The sequence below is a fragment of the Balaenoptera musculus genome, chromosome 2 (assembly GCF_009873245.2).
Source record: "Balaenoptera musculus isolate JJ_BM4_2016_0621 chromosome 2, mBalMus1.pri.v3, whole genome shotgun sequence".
Classification (NCBI taxonomy): Eukaryota; Metazoa; Chordata; class Mammalia; order Artiodactyla; family Balaenopteridae; genus Balaenoptera; species Balaenoptera musculus.
In genome coordinates, this window is record NC_045786.1 from 81,462,152 (window position 1) to 81,483,382 (window position 21,231).

At 42.9% G+C, this 21,231-nt stretch overlaps 1 long non-coding RNA gene across 1 annotated transcript in view; it reads right to left on the reverse strand.

Moving 5' to 3' along the window:
* Positions 1-696: 696 nt before the first annotated feature.
* The window catches only part of LOC118890687, a 137,960-nt gene continuing 117,425 nt past the window's right edge, over positions 697-21,231 (reverse strand). Inside the window, exon 3 of the long non-coding RNA XR_005018796.1 lies at positions 697-751. This is a non-coding gene — a long non-coding RNA (uncharacterized LOC118890687). The remainder of the gene's footprint in view (positions 752-21,231) is intronic.

A 21,231-nucleotide genomic window follows, 5' to 3' on the forward strand; every position in this document is an offset into this window, starting at 1 on the left:
CGGGGGAGAAGATAAAAGGCAGATTTGTATGCAAGCCCCCTCCTCCCAGCACATACACACTTGGACCTGAAGCAGTGGTAACTGTTCACACACAAAAATACCTGGCTGAAGGCTAAGATCACTTCAGATTTCCAACTTAACATTTTCCTAAGTGTAGATTTTTCTCTTAATTTTCCTTTGGAAAAGACAAAAGTAGCTTCACAATTCCCAGGTCTTCATACTCCAAACTGCACTCAAGTTTGCCTGGGACAGGTGTACGTGTATACGGAAATCTACATTCCCAGTACATCTCAGACCCCCACGAGGAGTCAAAGTTTCAGAGAGCCCTGTGAGGTTGTAACTCTCTCCCAGGGATCAGCGGCGTTACTCCCTGTCCACGGGAGCGTACGCACAGATCTTTTCTCCTCCTCATGGTCCGTTTTCTATTTGTGATTAGTAATTGGCTTCTCTTGGTACGTTACGATCTATTACAAAAGCCAAACATTAAGAGGGCGAGCTGAAATGACAAAATTTGGTTATAATTTATGTTGGCCCCTGACATATATATTTTTTTTAATGATTTGGTCTCTAAGCAACTGATCTCTTAGCAACAAGAAGCACCTTTATAAAAGATGGCACACAAAGAGTGATTGCCAGAAAATCCACCGGGTTCTTAAACAGCCGCGCATCATTAGCAAAACTCACCATCTTCAAGAGTCCAAAACTAGAAGTGACCAGCAGACCCAGGTAACCTTGACATTTGCACATTTTCCTGAAAAAACAAAAACAAAAAAACTCATGCAACTATTGAAGAGAACAAAATTCTTTGAAATATGTTCATTTTTTGAGATCTTATTAGTTGGTCTTGGCTAACTTTTAATAGAATGTATTCTATTAAATACTGCTTCTTAATTTTTTAAAACAACTTGGACTTGAATTTTGTGATCAGAAAACAGTTCACTTAAAGTATTTTACTGGCATGAGGCTAGAAGGGGGAAGCAATCTATCCTTTTCAGAGTTCATTTCTGTAGGTTTTCATTTGAAGGGGAAAATCCACACTGTGGCAAAATAAGAGAGTGAAAATGTCACCCCGAGTGGTGTGCACTGCGGGGGGAATATGTGTATTTTTTTTCCTAATGTATAGTTAAGCTGCTTAAATATTTAAAGAGTAGCAAAATCATTTCACTTCCAAACTTCAGCTTTTTAATCCAGTGTTGATTCCAGTAGCAAGTTATGGTCTTCTATTGCAAATATTCATGGACTGGTTTTTCTTTTCTCTCTTTCATAGCACAAAAGCAAACATTTTCCTATTTGTTTTCATTGCCATAAGAAAAGATTCATTCCAATGCTAAAAACAGGAGAAATTCCAGCTATCTGTACCTTGTTTCCTTTTTTCAGGTACCCAGGAGTTGAAGACTTAAATGTCATTCTAGAAAGCTGGAGTTAGAGATGAGGAACAATTGTTTTTCCTCTGAACCCCTTCAGTTAAGACTGTGTAATTATAAACCCACTTGGGGTACTCAAAGTGCATAAAAAGATGTTTTGTGAGAGCGAAATAAAAATCTCCCTAATTGAACTTGGAAACAACATTACATAGAGATATCACAGATCTAAGCAAACAAACTTTAGAAAATTGCAGTTTCAATAAAGACAAGTTGTGATACTTTCGTTTTTTATAAGAATTGTGCGTGTCACTTATCTTTAAGTTGAAGTGTGCTGACATCTTCTTGGAACCAGAAAATGGGATACTTAGTCTAAATACAGAGTTGGCAATGAGTCAGGGCATTCAAAATCAGGATAGTCCCAGAAAATTTGGGACCTACAATTCCTCTGTTAAGAAAATGCTCCTTATGAGCACAATATGATGACACTTGATTTAAAAAACTGCTTATGACTTGTATTTCTGTTACTGCTACGAATTTCAGGCAGAAAGAATTCCTTCTTGTGATTGCTTTGCTTGGAAGTTAACAACCTGGGTATTTTAAATTGAATTGCAGAAACTTTCTTTCTTTCTTTCTTTTCTTTCTTTCTTTCTTTCTCTCGCTCTCTCTCTTTCTTTCCTTCCTTTCTTTTCTTTTTCTTTCTTTCTCTTTCCTTTCTTTCTTTCTTTTCTTCTTTCTTTTTCTTTCTTTTCTTTCTTTCTCTTTCTTTCTTTCTTTCTTTTTTTTAAAAGCAATGTACTATGAAAGCACAGAGAAACATAGCTTTGTCCTTTAGAACTAAAGATTTATTGTACTTATATTTGCAGTCTGGTCATTATTGTGGAAACTTGTTTGTGGCTTTAAGGAACTTGGATAAATAACTATAAGATATAACTTGTGTTGGCTGTGTCTGGATGTGTTTCTACTTTTAAGTGTACCACAGTCTCATAAATATGAAGGGGAATTAAAATAAGCAAAGGTATGGAAACATTTCTATTGCAAGTGATAGCTAAGTTTTTGCAGTGGTTCTTTAAGATTTTTCAGACCTAGCCACTGTGGCCTTTGAGGGTCACATCTTCTACATTTTTTCTATGCGTAAGGAAACAAAGGGGGCCCACAGCAGGCACTGTAGAGCTTGTGACTTTGGCTGTCTTAATGAGCCATCTGACCAAGATGGACAAACAATTACAAGATTTGAGATGTACAATGAGAGACTTAGGACGGACTGGCCACTATAGACTAAGCCAATTTATTCTGCTGTGTTGGGATTAGTTACTTCTGCAACACACACACACATACATACAAATGGTCTCAGTATAAATCATAAACCAGGAAATCAAAGTGAGCCTCTCCATTAGTGAGGGCTTCCCAGGAAAAAGGATAGTTTTAGTTTCATGAATGAAAAGTTTCCATCATAATCCTTACTTGATGTCTAAAAATCCTAGACAAAACTTGATGCTCCTTTTCCTTCTAACCTTCGGCTGGGATTGAGCTGCTAGGGTGGGGAGGGGGTGTGGGGGACAGACAGTCCTTCTTTGTGGGAGGTCCCTACTGCCAGAGCACCCACTTACTTTGGACACCTTAACACCTAAATTGAAATGGTCAGGCAGGAGCCTGATCAATTACAACAGGACTGGCTTTTTACCAGAAAAAAATTCACCCTCTTAAATGAGTCATACTTGAGATAATTTGGTCATTCTCCGGTGACAGGGAAGCAAGAAAAAAACCTTTGGAGCAGCCCCTTTGGGCTAGGTGCTTTACAAAGTGCAGTTCTGTTTAATCCTCACAACAGCTGTGCAAAGGCATCGGCAGCTCCATTTTACACGTGTAAACCGGATTCGGCAGTTTGCCAAGATGTTGCCTGAACAGTGAATGGCAAAGTTGGGGTTTACACACAGGGCCAGTCTGACTCCCCAGCCCATGCGCTCTCCTTGTGCCACAATAGCACAAGCAACTCTTTTAAACTGACCTTCAAACAGTCCCTCTGGTCTTAGTAAAGCAAAAGTTCTTAGTAGGTGGGCTGGCAGTAAAGATTTAGGCATCTTTTCACAGAAGAGACTCCTTAACCCCCAGTTCTGTTGGCTGGAGTGACTCAGACCCCGCATTTTCCATGGTTGTCACACAGGCTACGAACTGGAGGGGGCACTTGGCTGGGCTGTGGTAGCAGTGGCCACAGGGCGCGTCGCCATTCCTTGCCATGATGTGCATCCCAAGTGAAGTGGGGTAGGACTCTCTGAGGTACCATTTCTGTGAGAAGAGAGCCTGAGGCAGGGCTCCCTGGGGGGCATCCCCAGATCACAACAGTTAGGAACTGCACAGGTAGAGAGGAAGCAGGTCAAGTGACATGCCAGCAAGTTAAGGTGGCTGGGAAGAGAACCCAGGTGTAGGTGGAGTAGGGGTGGGTGAGATGATGCTACAGAAAGCAGAGCTTTCTCCTGAGGACGTCGCTTCAAAGTTGCAGGACAGCAGTGCCCTGTCTACTCTGGTTCTAAACCCTCTGGCTCACGTTGTTACCCCCTCTTCAAATATCCCTGACAAAGGGATTAGTCTTAGAGAGTTAATTTAACAAAACTTCCCTGAAACAGTATTTGAGGAGGAGATCTAAGAGGAGTGGGGGCCAGGGCAGCTGTGACTAACCCTGGAACAAAGCACTTTACACACCCCTATCTCTTTTGATCCTTACATCAGTCAGCTCAGAGACCTGAAGAATCTCGCCCAAGGTCAAACTCAAAAGTCTTCTGATTGGAAACCCTGTGGTTCTTTTCCTGCAACTGGGAAATACGATGGTATATATAGGCACATATAGATTCTAAGGTGTGATATGGATCCAAAAAGGTTTGGGGTTGGAGGTGATCTGCCTTGAACTTGGCATGATCATCAAGTGAATACCAGGGGCAGCTCTTCACCTGCTACACTTGAGTCCGTCCCTGGAGGAAGGACTAACACTCTAACAGGTGTAAGAGGCAACCTCCCATTTCTTTTTCCAATCCCTCTCTGCTGGGGTATACCCATGGGTAATCCCTCCAACCATAAATCAGAGGGCTGGTGGGCAGCTTAGGAAATCTGAGAAGAATGCATGGTAATAGGTTCTACTTTTGTACAAAGCATAATAATTATCTTTGTGCAAAGGTATCCAAGTAATTCCCATGCCTCTACTTCCATATGGTTCTTGCCTCCAATCAGACATGCCCACCTTCTTTGAGTTCCTTCCTGGTGTGTGGTGCTAGGACACATACGGTCAGCACATAGATGCCACATACCTACCATGGACAGCACAGGCCAAATCCCCCTCTCTATATAGTGCTCAGAAAGTCTCCTCTCACCTGGCATCCCTGGGTACAAGAAGAGGGCCACTTATTTCATTTCTTAAAAAGCATATCAGTTGAAATTTGGGAGCTGACTTGGAGTTTGCTTAATTTAGACTTCTTATTTTGGAGATGAGGAAACTGAGCTGAAGTGATTTGCCCAAGATCTATGCAGCTGGTCAAAGTGACGGATAGAGCTCAGTTCTCTTGACTCCCAGTCCAGTGCTCTTTCCTCTGTATCATAATTATTAATCCTAAGAAGAAGGTAAGAGTACAAACTATTACTCCTATTTTACAGGTAGAAAAACTGAGGGTATAATTCAGTTTAGGGATGCCTGCCACTCCAAAAGTATGAAAATTATTAAATCTATGAAAGTGACTTAACAGCTCCTCAGGATTAATAATTTTCATTCTCCCTGGTGGATGCAAATATGCAGAGTTCATTGTTGCAGTAAACACACTGAAGTGTCCAAAGGCTATTCAATATGTTGATCATATAATTTCCCTCCTGTATGGAAAGGAAGGAAGGGGATGGAAAAACAGTCCCTGCCATTATGAAGCCTAGTGTCCAAACAGATTATGCATTTATGGAATCCCCTAAAAAGATAAACCAGCATATATCCCATGTCAGAACTGTCTCAGCCAGGCCCCATACCAAAACTTGATAACAAAGGGTACTATAAGCAGTAGTCCTTGTGGATCTTCCTTCTGTTGAACCCACACTTGAATTTGGTACTACCCCAAAAGAGGCTCTAACAGAGATAACCCTGATATGCAATTATGGGAACTCTACAGTTCTGATGACAATTCTAAAAATTTAAACGGAAGGTGTGAACTCACATGGATTGAGCTCTCTGTGCCAAGTTCTGTGCTAGGGCCTTTACAAAGGTTTTCTTATTTAATGTTCATAATCTACGATGCTGATATTCTGAGCACTATTTTCCAGATGAGGAAGCTGAAACTTCTGCATTTAAGGAAACTGCCAAAGGGGGCAATACCATAAAGTGGTGATTATTTATTCAATATGTGTTTACTGCACTTAAATGATGTGCCTGGCACCGGACTAGATACTGGTGATATAAAGTTAAATCAGACATGGTCCTTGTCTTGAAGAAGCTCAGAGCCTAATAATATTCATTTACAGTTAATGTGGGAGCTTCTACTCGTCAGAGCTAGATTGATAGCAAGTAAGATATTTGCTAAGTACATTCTAAAAGATTTACTCTAGGACATCCATTCTGAAGGTTGGAAAGGGTTAGAGAAGAAATCCTAGGATAGGAAAATATAGGGCTAGGATTTACAATGAGAGGGAAAATTGAAGATTGACAGAAAATTGGCATTCATGACATGTGGAGTAAAATGGGCAGACAGCATGGGGGAAAGAATGATCAGGTCACATAAAACAGCGGTCCCCAACCTTTTTGGCACCAGGGACGGGTTTTGTGGAAGACAATTTTTCCGCAGACGGGGGCAGGGGCGGCAGCGGCGGGGAGTGGTTCAGGCAGTAATGCGAGTGATGGGGGGCGGCAGATGAAGCTTTGCTCGCTAGCCTTCTGCTCACCTACTGTTGTGCAGCCCGGTTCCTAACAGGCCACGGACCAGTAGTGGTCCGCAGCCCAGGGGTTGGGGACCCCTGACATAAAAGGGCCAGCAAACCTTGGGTTTCTTCTCGGTGTTCCATATTGAGGAATAATATGAACAATGAACTTGGTGATACAGTACACTGGTAGAAAACAAAGATCAGACAAAGGAGTTTGGATTAAGTGAACAGAAAATGGGGAGCCAATTAAAATCTGCTGATGTAGGCTCTTGGTTTTTGAATATCACTAGACATCTGTGACAAATAGTGCCAGAGGAAAAGAGTTTTGTCTGTGTGTCATTGACACTGTCTGGGGCATACTACCAACTAAAAGATCAGTCTTTTGAAATCCTCGAGCTAATCAGGAGTGAACGGATGAGGTCCTGGCCTGGGCAATAGCTGCAGAGGATAAAGCCTAACTGGAGACTGGTTCAGAGCAAACAATGGGCTAGACTTGGTGATTAGATGAAAGAAGGGAAGGAGGAAAGAAAACAAAGAGAATGGTGGTATGCCTTGAAGTAAAAGAAATTTGGAATTAGCTGGTAAGCTTATTTTTCCATAAGGTTTAGATATTATAAATGTGCTTATTCAAGTGGGGGACATTCCTTGGAAATGTTAAATATGTCCTCCAAAGCACAAATCAAGACATATGGGGTCTAAGAATTTGTGCTCTTCTGAGAGTACAGGAAGGTGGGGGAGGGGGCAACATGGAAAACATCATTTAGATGTTAAACCATTAGAATTTCCAAGATATTTTAATCGTTTTATGGGGCCAGTGGGGGTATTCTGGAACACCCAGGAAGCCTGGGGACCATAACTTTAGGCAACTAAAGTGGCAGACCTGATGAGAGGGGTATTGCTCCTACAGGTGTTTGAAGGAGTGTTTCCAAGAATAAGTGTGGAGAGGGACAAAACAGAAGACCTCAGTCTGCAGACTAAGTGACCATGGGTGATTAATGAGAAGAGGTCACAATAAGGAATCAGGACAGAAAACAGATAAAAGGTGACCAGAGGCTTTAGAAGAGACCCAGAAGCAAACTGTTCCAAGAAGATGTTCTCTGCAAAGGAGCAGAGAAGTAAAAATTTCTTAGACTGGCAAACAATTCATCAGACTGGTGAGAGAGAAGTCACTGGTACCCTCAAATGGCAGTGTGGGTGGAACAGGAAGCTGGTGAACTAGACAGGGTGGTAGGCACCCTGGGGGTGGAGCACGAGAGGCCAGTCAGGCCTCCTGACCCACAAGCCCATATGCTGGACAGATGCAGAATTAGTCAATCCAAAGGTTTGGCTGTCAGCATAAATCCATTTTAAAATCCAGCTGTCTGCCTCTGCCTGCGTCAGGCTGGGGAGGAAAAAGCATGAACTTTGGAGTCAGACAGACAGATTTTAATCCTTCCTCAGACAGAAATCAACTGTGAGACAATATCAAGGAGATTTAACTTCTATTTCTTCATCTTTAAAATGGAACTGCTTCTACTTACCTCACAAGGTGTTTTTTCTTTTTCTTTTTAAAGACTAATATGAGATAAAATGCCTATAAAATATGGGGAAAGGTACTCAGTAAATACCAACTCCCCTAGGACAGTGGGTTGTTTAGATATGTTACCTGGAGTCTTGGAATTCTTCAGAAATTTTCAGAAGCTGTTTTCGAAGGTGTTGGGGGTGGGGAAGTTCTGGGGAGACAAAGGCTGAAGCCTCAGCTACCCACACCCTACTCTTACCAGAGCACTGGAGTCCTATGAAAATTTTTGTTTAAAAAGGTGAGGAGAGCAGAGAGAAAACTACTGGGACTAGCACTGAATTTAGCAAGGTTTCAGGATACAAGGTTAATATACAAAATTCAGTTGTATTCTTATACACCAGTAGCAATCAGTTGAAAAATAAAAATTTAAAAACAATTCCACCTAAATGCCCATCAACAGAGGAATGGATAAAGAAGATGTGGTACATACCTATATATAATGGAATATTACTCAGCCATATAAAAGAATGAAATAATGCCATTTGCAGCAACATGGACGGACCTAGAGATTATCACACTGAGTGAAGTAAGTCAGACAGAGAAAGACAAATATATGATATCGCTTATATGTGAATCTAAAAAGAGGCTATAAATGAACTTATCTACAAAACAGAAATAGTCACAGATGTAGAAAATAAACTTATGGTTACCAGGGGGTAAGAGGGGGCTGGGATAAACTGGAAGATTGGGATTGACACATACACACTACTATATATAAAATAGATTACTAACAAGGACCTACTGTACAGCACAGGAAACTCTACTCAATACTCTGTAATGGCCTATATGTGAAAAGAAGCTAAGAAAAGAGTGGATACATGTATATGTATAACAGATTCAGTTTGCTGTATACCTGAAACTAACACAACATTGTAAATCAACTATACCCCAATTAAAAAAAAAAACAATTCCAATACAGTAAGACCAAAAGCAATAAAATACTTCATAGTAAATCCAACAAAAGATGTATAAGATCTCTACATTGAAAAGTACAAAATATTGCTGAAAGAAATGGAAGAAGACCTAATAAATGGTGAGCTACATCAGATTTGTGATATAAGACTAGATTGTTAAGGTGGTAATTCTGCCTAAATTGTTCTGTAGAGTCAATGAACTGTCAATTAAAATTCCATCAGGCTTTGTTTATTTGTTTTTTGTAGAATTTCACAAAACAAAGCTGATTTCAAAATTTATACAGAAATGCAAAAGACCTAAAATAACCAAAGTATGGTCAGTTAGGGACCTTTGAGAAGCAGGCAGCAAGACTGGATTTACATATGCAAGAGATTTCTAGAGGAAAATGACTGGGGAGGATAAAAGAGGCGGGAGCAGAAGTAGAAAGGAAGCTGTCAGATTCCAATGCAGGTATGACACCCATGAAAGGAGAGGGGGAAAGAAGAATTGTGTGGAAAGGGCGAAAGGGCTTTCAGACTACAGTGTAGTGCTGGGAGTTTTAGTCAGGAAAGGGGAGTTCCCAAGCAAAGACTGCCTGTTGGAAGAGTCCTGCATTGGATGGAATGGGCTATCACCATACCCCCACCATACTCAGTCATTGGTTGCAAGCTACCAAGAGAAAGATAGCCTTTTTGTGAACTTGGTGGTGAATCCAAAGGGTGGAGCCATCAACTATGCAACCAATAGCAGGTTCTTTGGAAGGAGATCTGAGCAGTACACCTTCATGGCAAAGTAATATTTAAAAAGAACAAAGTTGGAGAACTTACCTTCCAATTTACCAACCTTACCTTTATATTTCAATATTTTCTATAAAGCTACAGTAATCAAAACAGTTTGGTATTGGCAAAAAATAAACATATATATCAAAGGAACAGAATAGAGAGTCCAGAAAGAGTCCCACACATATACTGCCAATTTTAAACAAAGGTACCAAGGCAATTCAATGGGGAAGGAAAACTCTTTTCAACAAATGGTGCTGGATCAACTGGATATGGATGAGGGGGTGGAGAATGGAAGAGGTATCAAACCTCACCTCAGAAATTAACTCAAAATGAATCACAGACCTAAATGTAAAACCTAAAACTATTAAACTTCTGGAAGAAAACAAGAGAAAAATCTTTGTGATCTTAAAGTGGCAAAGTTTCCTTAGAACACACACAAAAAAGCATGAACCATAGAAGAAAATTGATAGTTGGGCTTCAACAAAAATTAAAAACTTGATTTTCAATAGAAACTAGGAAAATAAAGCAGACCACAGACTAAGAGAAAATATTTGGAACACATATATTAAACAAAAAAACTTGAATCCAGAATATATTTTTTAAAAACCTCTCAAAATTCAATAAGACAAACCAATTTTAAAAAACAGGGGAGGGAGTTCCCTGGGGCCTAGTGGTTAGGATTCCAGGCTTTCACTGCCATGGCCAGGGTTCAATCCCTGGTCAGGGAAATGAGATCCTGCAAGCCGTGTGGCACCACACACACACACACACACACACAAAACCCAAAAAACAAAACAAAACAAAAACACAAACAAAAAACCAGGGGAAATATTTTACCAGCTGTTTCACAAAAGAAGATATGTGAATGGCCAGTAAGCTCACTAAAAATAGCTCAAAATTACTAGTGATTAGGGAGATGCGAATTAAGACCTCAGTCAGATACTTCTAGAATGGCTAAAATGAAAATACTGACAGATAACAAGTGTTGGTGAGAATGTGGCGCAACTGGAACTCTCATATGCTTCTGGTACTTTGGAAGATTATTTGGCAGTTTCTTAAAAGGTTAAACATATAGCTACCGTACAACACAGCCATTTCAATTCTTGTGTGCTAGTATTCATTGTAGCCTTATTTGAAACAGCCAAAAAACTGGGAAACAACCGGAATGTTCATTAACAAGTGAATGGATAAACTGTGGTTTAACTATATAATAGAATGCTACTCAGCAATATTAAGGAAGAAATTGTTGATAGGAACAACAACATGAATGAGTCTCAAAATCAATATGCTGAAGGAAAGAAGCCAGACAAAAAAAAAAGAGTACAGACTCTGATTACACTGAGATAAGATTCTAGAAAATGTAAACTAATCAATAGCGATGGGAAGCAGATTTGTAGTGTCTGGGGATGAGGGAGAAAGGGATGTATTACAAGAGGGTGATGAAAATGTTATCTTCATTTTGGTGATGACCTCATTCATATATATAGATATACAAATACATGTTAAAACTCATAAAATTGTACACTTTAAATATTTGAGGTTTATTGTATATCCATTATGCTTCAATAAAGTGGTTTTAAAAGGATGAGGGAGGTAGGTGAGAGCTGGTGTAACTAATGCAATCCCACCAATACAATAAAAAGATTTGAACAGTGTCCTAGAAGAAACGTAGGGAGGAATGAGTCTGGTACTTTTCTTCCCTACTTGTCTGTTTAGTATCTGCCTTTCCCCTAGGCTGGGGGAGAAAGTGGAGAAAGGAGCAATGCCTAGTGTCAACCAGCTGTGGCGTTAAAGCTCCTGGAGCGCTCCTGCAGGCTAGGCTGGGGTCCGCACAAGGAGGACCCTTCCCTCTGACAGTGGAGCAGGCAGGCCAGCTGCCTGGGCAATCGACCCCTGGAGTCACATAGGGCCTGGCGCTCACTCAGAAGGGGGCTGTGCTTGCTGTTTAATGCTTTGCAGTGACCATATTGACTCAATCTTTCAATCTGTGTTTTGTAAGCAAAGTCCCATGGGACAGTGGATGCGTCAGGAACTTGGACCCTTGGCTAAGGCAGGGTCGCGACTCCTGCCGCTTCCTGAGTTCTGGCTACCCGCTCCTTCTGCGTCCTTCTCAGTGAAAGCTGCTGGGCACTTATGCGGAGAAGGACGGGACCGGCGCACAGCCAAGGGTACTGAGTCATCACAGGGTGCCCTCCCACCCCCCATGTGCCTGTGAGGGTCTGAATGTGCACCGAGAGTATCCCTGTGCCTGAGAGACCGCAATATCAAACGGCAAATTTAAAACACAGTGACAGGTGGAAAGACCGTGGAAGAAAGGAAAATGCTCCCCCCCCCCCCCCACCCCCGCCCCCCACCTGCTTTTTGAGCAAGGGGCTCCGCCTTTTCGGGACTGCCTGCCAGAGATCACTGTGCTCCTTCCAGACGCGCCTGCCTGCCCAGTCGCTCCAGCTGTGGATTGCCACCAGCACAGGAGCTGGGCTTATTTTGCTCCCAAGAGCTTCCAACCACACTCAGGGGAAAGATGTGGCTCAATTCAGCCCGCCCAGGAATGATAGAGACCCAAGCGTTGTAATGAAAAGTCTGGAATATAGGGCAGCTTTGCTCTACAGAGCAGGAAGTATATCAGGGTAGAAGCAAGGAAAATACTGCTCTCGTAAGATTCCTCTGGATGCAGAGCTCCCTGTTCTCTGATTTCCTCTCCAGTGTGGAATAAGGGTGAAAGTACCAATTTGTTGTTTTGAAAAAAGTAACCATGACAACAGCCAAGTCCATAGAGAGAGTAGTAAAATGCATTAAGCTCACTTTCAATACCTTGCTTTCCCTTCCAGAATGAATGCTCCTAGTCAGACAATGATCCAGCTTCAACAAAAGAGCAAGAGGGAAGAGCAGACCTAGAAAACCTTCGTGTGCCCAGGCCCGTCATAGATTAGTGGTATCTCTTTGATCTGGGAGTTCATTGCCTCTAGCTTTCTCCACACAGTCCAGGTCAGCTTTTAGAAAGCTTATTGTGGAAGGGCAGGAGCAGATATGAGCTCTTTTTAGGAAACATAGCTGTTAAACTCACACGTTTAGAAGTAAAAATAAACTTGGAAAGTTTCATTAAGTGAGTCAGGGTATGATCAAAATTGTGCCCTAATCCTTGACTCCATGGTTGGAGAATGAACTGGCAGATGTGCTTTTCCTTCTGTCCCAGGGGAAGGGCCTCCCACCAGCCCTTCCCCGAGGCAGAATGAAGCAGTCTAATCTTCAAGGGCACTGGCTGGGAAGAGAGGAGGCCTGGGTCCTAAACTCTGTCACTAATTAGCTGACATAACTAAACCTCTTGGGTGCCTAACTTAACCTCTTAGGCTGGGCCAATGTTTGCCCTGCTCTGTTAGCGGATATAAATCATTGTGCCAGTAATGTGACCTATAAGAGCATTATCACATATTCTTCTTTGCTTTTCTCGGAGCCTGGCAGAAAAGCATCGGGTCTGGCATTTTTTGCAAGGCGAAAGGTAAGTCTTTCCTCCACTGAGTCTGGGCAGACTTGGGGAGAGAGGAGAGGGTTATTGCAGCTTTCCACCAAGGAAACCAGCTAGTTTTCTGTGTTGGGGGAAGGTAGATTTGCTTTGTCTCTGAGGTTATAACTAGATGTATCAAGACTGGTCATATATGCTAGCCTGTAGCCTGACACTCAGCTCACTGGGCATCAGGGATCTGAGGCTCTACAGCCACAAAGTTCAGGCAGGCAACAATCAAAGGATAATATTCAAAGGGAATGGGGAACCCCTGCCCACTGAAAGGGACAACAGCTTGTTGCCACAGGGAATGTGGGTCCAGTGTGGGCAGATCCTCAGAGTTTTCCTCAAGAGAGGCCTGAAATCTGGGCTTTTAAAACATAAGATATCCAAAACTTTAAATAATGGCCATGAAAGCAAATTTAAAGCATAATGTAAGTCAAAACAAGACAGGTTAGCAGGCTGGGTGGGTTAATGACAGAAACTCTGGTCAGGAGGGGGAAATATAAGAGCAAGGCAGTCATGCCTTGCTTCCTGCAGAGAGCCCAGAGAGGAAGCAAGGTCCTAGGTTGTCTTTATCCAGGCAACTTGTCTCCTGTCTCTCAGCTCTCCTCTTCTGTCTCTCCTTCTCCCTCCAGCCTGAGGAAGCTTCAGCTCTCTGTGGGAGGAGGAGGTAAGAAGCCTTGGCTCCTTTCCTTTTCCCAAAACCACCGTTGTAGCCCGTCCTGCCTACGCCTACAGGGCCTGGATTCTGAAACTCAAAAGCCAGGAAAGTATTTTTTTCCTTCTGCATTCTGCTTTCCTGAGGCAAGGGAAAATGCTCCGCTTATTTAATGAGGAGGGGATAAAGGTAAACCAAGTAACACTAGCTAACCTGCCCACAGCCCAGGGGTTATACTGGATGGAGGAATATCACACACACAACCTGAGGCTCGAATGGGGGCAGCAGGCTTGGGAAGTTAGGACTAGTTTGGTACAGCTGGGTGCAGTGCAGGGCAAGTGGCAGGGGAGGGGACTGGAAAGGCAGATGAAATAGGACTTAACATAAAAAAATTTAATTGGCTTAGATGTCAGAATACTTATGCGTTGTTTTTGTAAGGCTGGTGGCACAATCCTACATTGGTTTTGTGTAATTTATCATCTATGCACTTTAAAGTGACATAAAGGGCTTCAGAAACCATGATCTGGCCACCATGCTCATCATAATTTGGGTGGTCTAGCCATCTACAAAGTGTCCAAAGTTGATACAGTTGAACTTGTTTGAGGGTAGTATCGCCAGATTTCATTGAGAGGTGCTGCCACAGCTGTTACCAAGCCTTCTTGCTATTTCAGAAACTGCTACTGCTTTCTGCCTTCCCTCCCTCCCCCGCAACTCCAGCTCCCATTCCCTACTTCCCCAGGCTCCACCAAACTCTTCTTCTTCCCCAGTGATCCTTCCAATTCCATCTCGCTGACCCCTGAGGACCCTGTTTTCCTTTCTACCCTCTCAGGTAGAGGATGTATTTTCAATCATACATACTCCAATTTCAGTGTTGGGAGCTGGGGTTGGTGTCTTCCAGGGTGCTGTCTCTGGACCATTACTCTCTTTTTCTTTCTAAAATACTGTTTGAGGTTCACACTGTCCACCCCCTTACCCTGACTCCCCTAGTCACTGAAGGCTTTAGCCTCTTTCTCCATGTCTTCCTCTCCACCCCATCATCCTAAGGCACTAAATGTCCTTATGGCTGATCAAAGCAACACCCTGGCTGCAGAGTTCCTTGACGATTACACCTTCAGTGACCTTCTCCCTCCAGCTCAGCACACTCCCAGGGGCATAGCTCTGAGCTTGTCATCATCAGAAACTGCACCTCCTCTGGCATCTCATTCTCTCACCACCACCTTCCAGCTCATTTGCTTAAGTCCCCTCACTGAAATAATTCTCCAGCCTCATTGAGATCTTCAAGCCAGTGGCCTCACCACTTTCTCTATGTCCATGAATCTCCTCCTATCTTTATTTTCTTCTGTATCTAGCTTAGAGGCCGTAGTTCTTCCTACAGTGTCCTAAATCCATTGTGCCCCTCTTCATTGTCCTTGCCTGGCAAAGCCCCACAGACTTACTTATGCCTGTGCCTGAGTACATCAGTATTACTGGAGAGTATGGCACAACTGAGTACTTGGGCATGGCTCTAACTTCGTGTTCTCCAACCTTGTTTGGGTCTTCAACACTGCTCAGCAGTTTTACCATGCTTTGCTAGAAGCTCCCGCCACTTTCACAAATTTTATTTCCTCTTCTCAGAGCTTTATGCTTCCAACCCCTTTATTCCCAGATAAGAAGCATGGCAGAGAAAACTGATGGATTGCATTTGCACCTGTCCTCTCCTCCCATGTATAGTACAATGAAGCACATGTCCTTCTTCCAACCAAGGCCAGTCCCTCCACACGTTGTGCCCCGGATCTCATCCCCTCCTACCTAAGCAGGGGTCCTGTTCCATTAGGTGTACCTTCTCCTTCCCCAATCTTCAACCTCTTCTTCACACCTGCATTCTTCCCATTAGCACTCAAATATATGCTGGAATCCTTCATTACCAATAAAGCCAAGCAAACAAAACTTCCCTTCATTCCACACATCCCTCAAGCTCTTACCTGCTCTTCTTTTATTAATACAGGATTCTTCTTCTTTCTTCTTTCCATTCTGGCTTCCTACTTCACCAGCTTGCAGAAACTGCTCTTGCTGGGGCCACCAGTAGCTTTCTTGCTTTATCCACTGTGAAGTTCCTGCCTTCATTGGTCTTGACCTCTTGGCAGTATTCAATACAATTAACCACGTCTTCCTTCTTGAAACACTCTCTCCTCTTGGCTTTGGTGACAAAAATACTTTTGTGGTCGTCTTTATACCTTCTGACTGTTCTTTCTGAGGATCTTTTGCCTGTTCCACCTCCTCCTAAATTCTAAATTCTTGAGTTCTTTGGAAATTCTCATATAATACTCTCCCTTGGCAATTTCAACTTTTTTCCCAAGGCCTTAAATCCATCCCTACCCTGGTTTAATCCTTCCTGAATTCTTACCTTTTCTATCACAGAACTGTAATTAAGTACTTATTTGGGTGATTATCTATTTATCGTTTCCTCTGCTAGAACCATAAGCTCCATGAAGGTGAGCAATATCTTCTTTATCTACCATTCCTATAATCCACTGGGTCAGCCTAGAAAAAAGTGACTGAGCTTCAATGCAAAGTTCCACTCAGTGGGCCTGTGCTCTGTCTGCCAAAAGAGGAAGCAAACATCTGCCTTCATGGGATTGTCTAATAGTTAGAACTTGTCACCGCAGTCTTTTGTTCCAGATTTACATTCAAACTATCTTTTCCTTAGTGCAGAATAGGAAATCTAGATAATTTCTTTTGCCAAAAATAGAGGAATCCTGTATTAATAAAAGTAAAACGAACATTGAGGAGTGAGGGAGTCTTCAAGCTTTGAAGCAGAGGAGTGATATGGTGTATTTTGGAAAGCTAGCTGTCAGCAGTAAGGAGGAAGACTTTGTGGAAGGAGAGAACAGGGGCAGGGGCATTCATGTGAATCTGTTCCAGAGGAGAGCTTATGAAAGCCCTAGCTCATGGGTGGCATTGAGAATAGGAAGAAAGAGGGAGAGGTGAGACTTTCAGAGATAAAATGACAATTGAATATCAGGGTAGGATGGTAGGAAGTGAGAGATTGCCCCGAATCACAGGATTCTCGTACTGACCCATCATCCCCTGCAGTGGGCCCTCACATACATGCTGTTCTTTTTCCCTGGAAGGACCTGCCCCCACATTTAACTCCTTGGAATCCTGTTCCTCCATCATGATCTTTATAAAGATCTCCTGGATTACTCCAGGGAGAATGACTCTTTCCCTCCTCTTCATCCCCACTGCACTTGATTCAAATGGTCAGTATTATTGCCAGTTGTATGCCAGTTGTATATAACACGAGTGCTTATGTAGTTGACTGTATCCAGGCATTGTGCCATCTCTGATGAAATAGCTACTTCAAACTAAAACAGTTGAAAAAAATCATAAACTGAAAGAAGCATATTTACTGTCTTTATTTTCTTGACTTACAGTTAATTAAAAGCATCTTCTCATCTTTAATTTTTAAACAAAATTCTGGTGGGTCATGTTAATAATGCTTATAACTCATTTATCTTACAAGATTTATCTAAAGGTCTTGGATGAGCCTGGCCTGCTCCTTCCTTTGGTTTGGGAGGAAACAATCTCTTAGTTCCACAATAGCTTGAGGCACCACCTCTGAGCTTCTAAATGACTCATATCCTGAAAACCCATGGTAATCTCATTCCTGCTCCGCTGGTTCAATTAACCTGTTTGTAAGCTATTTATGTGTGCATGCTTTAGCCTTTTAAAAGGGGCCAGGCATTTTTAGTCACACTGGATGCAAATAATAACATGGTTTAACTCATATATGATGTGGATTGGCTTATACAGACGTCTTCATATTTAATGCCTTTCTTAAAAATTCCCAACATTGACTAGGGCTTCAGCAGCCCTTTAGGACCAACGCTTCCATGAAAATACTCAAAATATGTTTGAATACATGTCCTATGCTGTCACCAAGAGCACCCTGCCATCTAGTTCCAGTGGAACCCTAACGATACCGCAAGACCAGAAAGACTGCCTCCTTGGGAGACAGCTCCCGATCCCCATCTTCCTCCTCTGAGCAGAGTGTAATCCGTTTGCTGTTCCACCTTTGTCATTTGCATACTCCTTCCCTGTGGAGTTTATCACATAAAACCTTGCTATTTTTATTTGTATTCATGTCTTTCTCTTTAGCTGTATCAGAAGCTTCTTAAAGGCAGAGAAAACATTCTCTTAGCGTCCTTCCTACCTGCCCCCCACACCCTCCACCCACCCATACTGGAATCCTAACACCTTGCTTTGCACTTAGTTGGAGTTCAGGGTTCTAGAAAAGTTAATGAGTGAATGAATGATAAACATATTTTGGGTCATTTTCCCCATGTGGTGCATCCCCTGCCTTTGCCCGCTCTGAAACCCTCAGCCTCTTCTCTGCCCACTCCCCCTGGCCTTCTATAGTTTCTCCCCATCTGTCTGACATTTATCTCCACCTCTAAAGGGCTTTCCAAATCTGCTGAAACGCTGGTGCCTGCACCATAACTCCCCCGTTTGACTCATTTTTAAAGCCATTTAGTAAGACTTAATTCCGAGGCTTGGCACTCTTCCATTTGGAGAACTGTCCTACTATTCCTGGTTTCTCTAGCCCTGATAACACTGCCCCCTCAATGCTCAACCTATGGCAACTCTGCAAAAAAGCCTTATGAAGTCTCCCTCAGCAAAGGAGCTGGTTGTCTTGGAACCAGAAGAAGCTGTGCGCAGTGTCCAATTCACTCCCTAAAATCCCCCTTGGGACTGAGGAGTTGAGCAGAATGTGTCTCTTTTGGGGTTCTTTCCTTATACCATCTTTTCTTGCACATAGCAAGAAATTTTTTTTTTTTTTTTTTTTTTTGCTTTAGTGATTGCTTGACAGATGTTCCTGGCATTAGTGATCCTAAATCCTAACTCTGCCTACCATGATTCTGTAGGTGGTTTTCACTAACTTCTTTCTCCTCTAATGATCACATTGTGCTCTGAATGGTGGGAGGGCAGGCATCATTAGCCCTGTTTTACAGATGCACAATCTGGGGCTGGGAGAGAGATTTTGTGATTTTCCTAAATTGCCATGGTTTGTAAATGGTGGTGGTGGGCAGAGGCAGGGGTACTTAACCCACAGCTTCCTCAGACTTTCCCACTTTCTCAAGCTTTTGTCAAAGTTGTCGTGAGCAGCATTTGCTGCAGCCAACTTTGGTTCCTTGGACATTTAGTCATCCACTTAAGCTGGCTCCCCACTTTTTTTGGATTTAAACTCTTCAATTGAATAAACCAGATTTACATTTTAAAGGGAAAACCATCCTTATAATCCTCTTAGATTTTGTAAATCTTTGTAACATTTCAACAGGCCCTAGCTTAGAATTACAAGCAGCCGACAGATAATGTATGGAGCACCTCCTTGTTAGCCCTTCTGCCAGACACAGGGAGGTTGGCTCAGGGTGGGAGATGGTGAGGGATAGGGTGGGGAAGGAGGGTGGGGAGCAGGAGGGCCTGGAATCCAGTCCAAGCTCCACCGAAGGGACATCTTTTCCAAAGTTTATCCTCCCAGAGGTGGCTTTCTCTAAATCACACGAATATGCTGCATAGACTAATAGGGGTCCTGCTAGGAGGGGAAGGGGGAGACAGGCAGGATAGTTTACAATCTAACCTGAGAGTCAAGCCACACACCACAAGTCACATGCACACAGAGGCCTGCACCTGGGTTGTACTGGGATAAAGACATGCTAGAAATGTCACCAAGGATGTATACCAAAAGCTGACTGTGGTCGTGGGCAGTAAAGGAAAACAAAGGCAGGAGAGGTGACTGTAGGCTGGGAAGATCTGGAAAGCTTTATAGAGAAGAGACAGTGATTTGGAAAGCAGGCAATCCTAGCGAAAAGGAGGAAAACATCATCCCATCCCTTGGCAGGGCCCTAGAGTCCTACCTAGTGCCTGCTTAAAGAGACTCCAGTCCTCTGGAAGTAGGTAGGATATAAAATGCCCAGTACAAAGGAGAGGAGAGAGAAGAAAGCAAGGGGCAGAACACTGCCTGGATCTGAGTCTTGTTCTACCACTCAGTAGCTAAGTGAACTTGGGCAAGCTGCTGGTAGATTCTGGACTTCCATATCAGTAGTACCTACCTCCTAAAGCTGGTATACAGATTAAATAAGAATATTACCTACAGAGTACTTAGAACAGTACCTGGCACACAGTAAGTGCTCAGTAAGTGTTAGCTATTATTATGATCACACATGCATGCATGTGTGTGCATTTACTGATATTGTACACATAGGCACAAACAAAATGCCTCTGGTGATCCACAAGTAGTATTAGGATCCATAGATTGAGAGTAATTCTAAAAGACACCAGGAGAGGTCAGAGAAAGAGGACTTGACCTTCATGTGTTGCTGCTGTTTTTACACGGTTTAGCACTTTGGAATAACAATCGGAGGAAAATACGGCAATGAAAATGGTGCTGTTTGGGACTGATCTTACCCGGGCTCAGGCACTGGGGCACAGGGTCCAACGAGCCAAGGCCAGTTTGGATTCCCCACACCACAGCCTGGAGGCAAAGCTGCTACTGGCTATGAACTCAAGAGCCAAAAGTATTTTGAGCTGCACCCTTCCCAGAGGTTTTTGTGGTCCAGGCCCTGGAGGTCACAGAGACCAGAATCATTGCTAAGGGAAATTTCCAGGGTGGCTCTCATCACTCTTACAGAGTCACCATCATTACAGAGCCTGTCACCTCCGGGGCGCTTGTCCAGAAGTAATCTCATTACCTACATCCTATCGTAACAAGTGCAAGTTTTCCTCTGTACCCCCTGGGGCTGATTTCTCAGGACTACTGATAACAGCTTCCATGTAGATCTTGGCATCACCAGCAGGCAAGTCACAACTTTTCTCTCAACTAAACTTGGGCTCCAGGGACAGTTTTCACCCAGGGGGTGAAGGGTTTCCAAACTTTCAACAGTGGTGTTGATGTCAGTCCTGAGGAGTGGGAACATCAGAATGCCTCCCTCCCCACCCACTTGAAGCATACAAACTGAAAATTAAGTTTATTCTCAAATATTCTGTTGAGTAAAGATTCCTTTGCGTTACTTTAACTGAGTTTTTATGGAGACAGGGATTCATTTTTGTGTCCCATGTCGTGAATGACTTTAATGAGAAATGGTAGAAGTCAATTCAGGGGAGCCCACCTGTACAAGGGTCTAGTCCCATTCTTCACTCCCGTGACAGGTCAAGAAACCATGTGAGATAAAAAGAAACGAAATTGAGTTATTTGTACTGAGGTGGATGGACCTAGAGTCTGTCATACAGAGTGAAGTAAGTCAGAAAGAGAAAAACAAATACCGTATGCTAACACATATATATGGAACCTAAAAAAAAAAAAAATGGTTCTGTAGAACCTAGGGGCAGGACAGGAATAAAGACGCAGATGTAGAGAATGGACTTGAGGACACGGGGAGGGGGAAGGGTAAGCTGGGACGAATTGAGAGAGTGGCATGGACATATATATATATACTACCAAATGTAAAATAGCTGGTGGGAAGCAGCCACATAGCACAGGGAGAGCAGCTCGGTGCTTTGTGACCACCTAGAGGGGTGGGAGGGAGACGCAAGAGGGAGGAGATATGGGGATA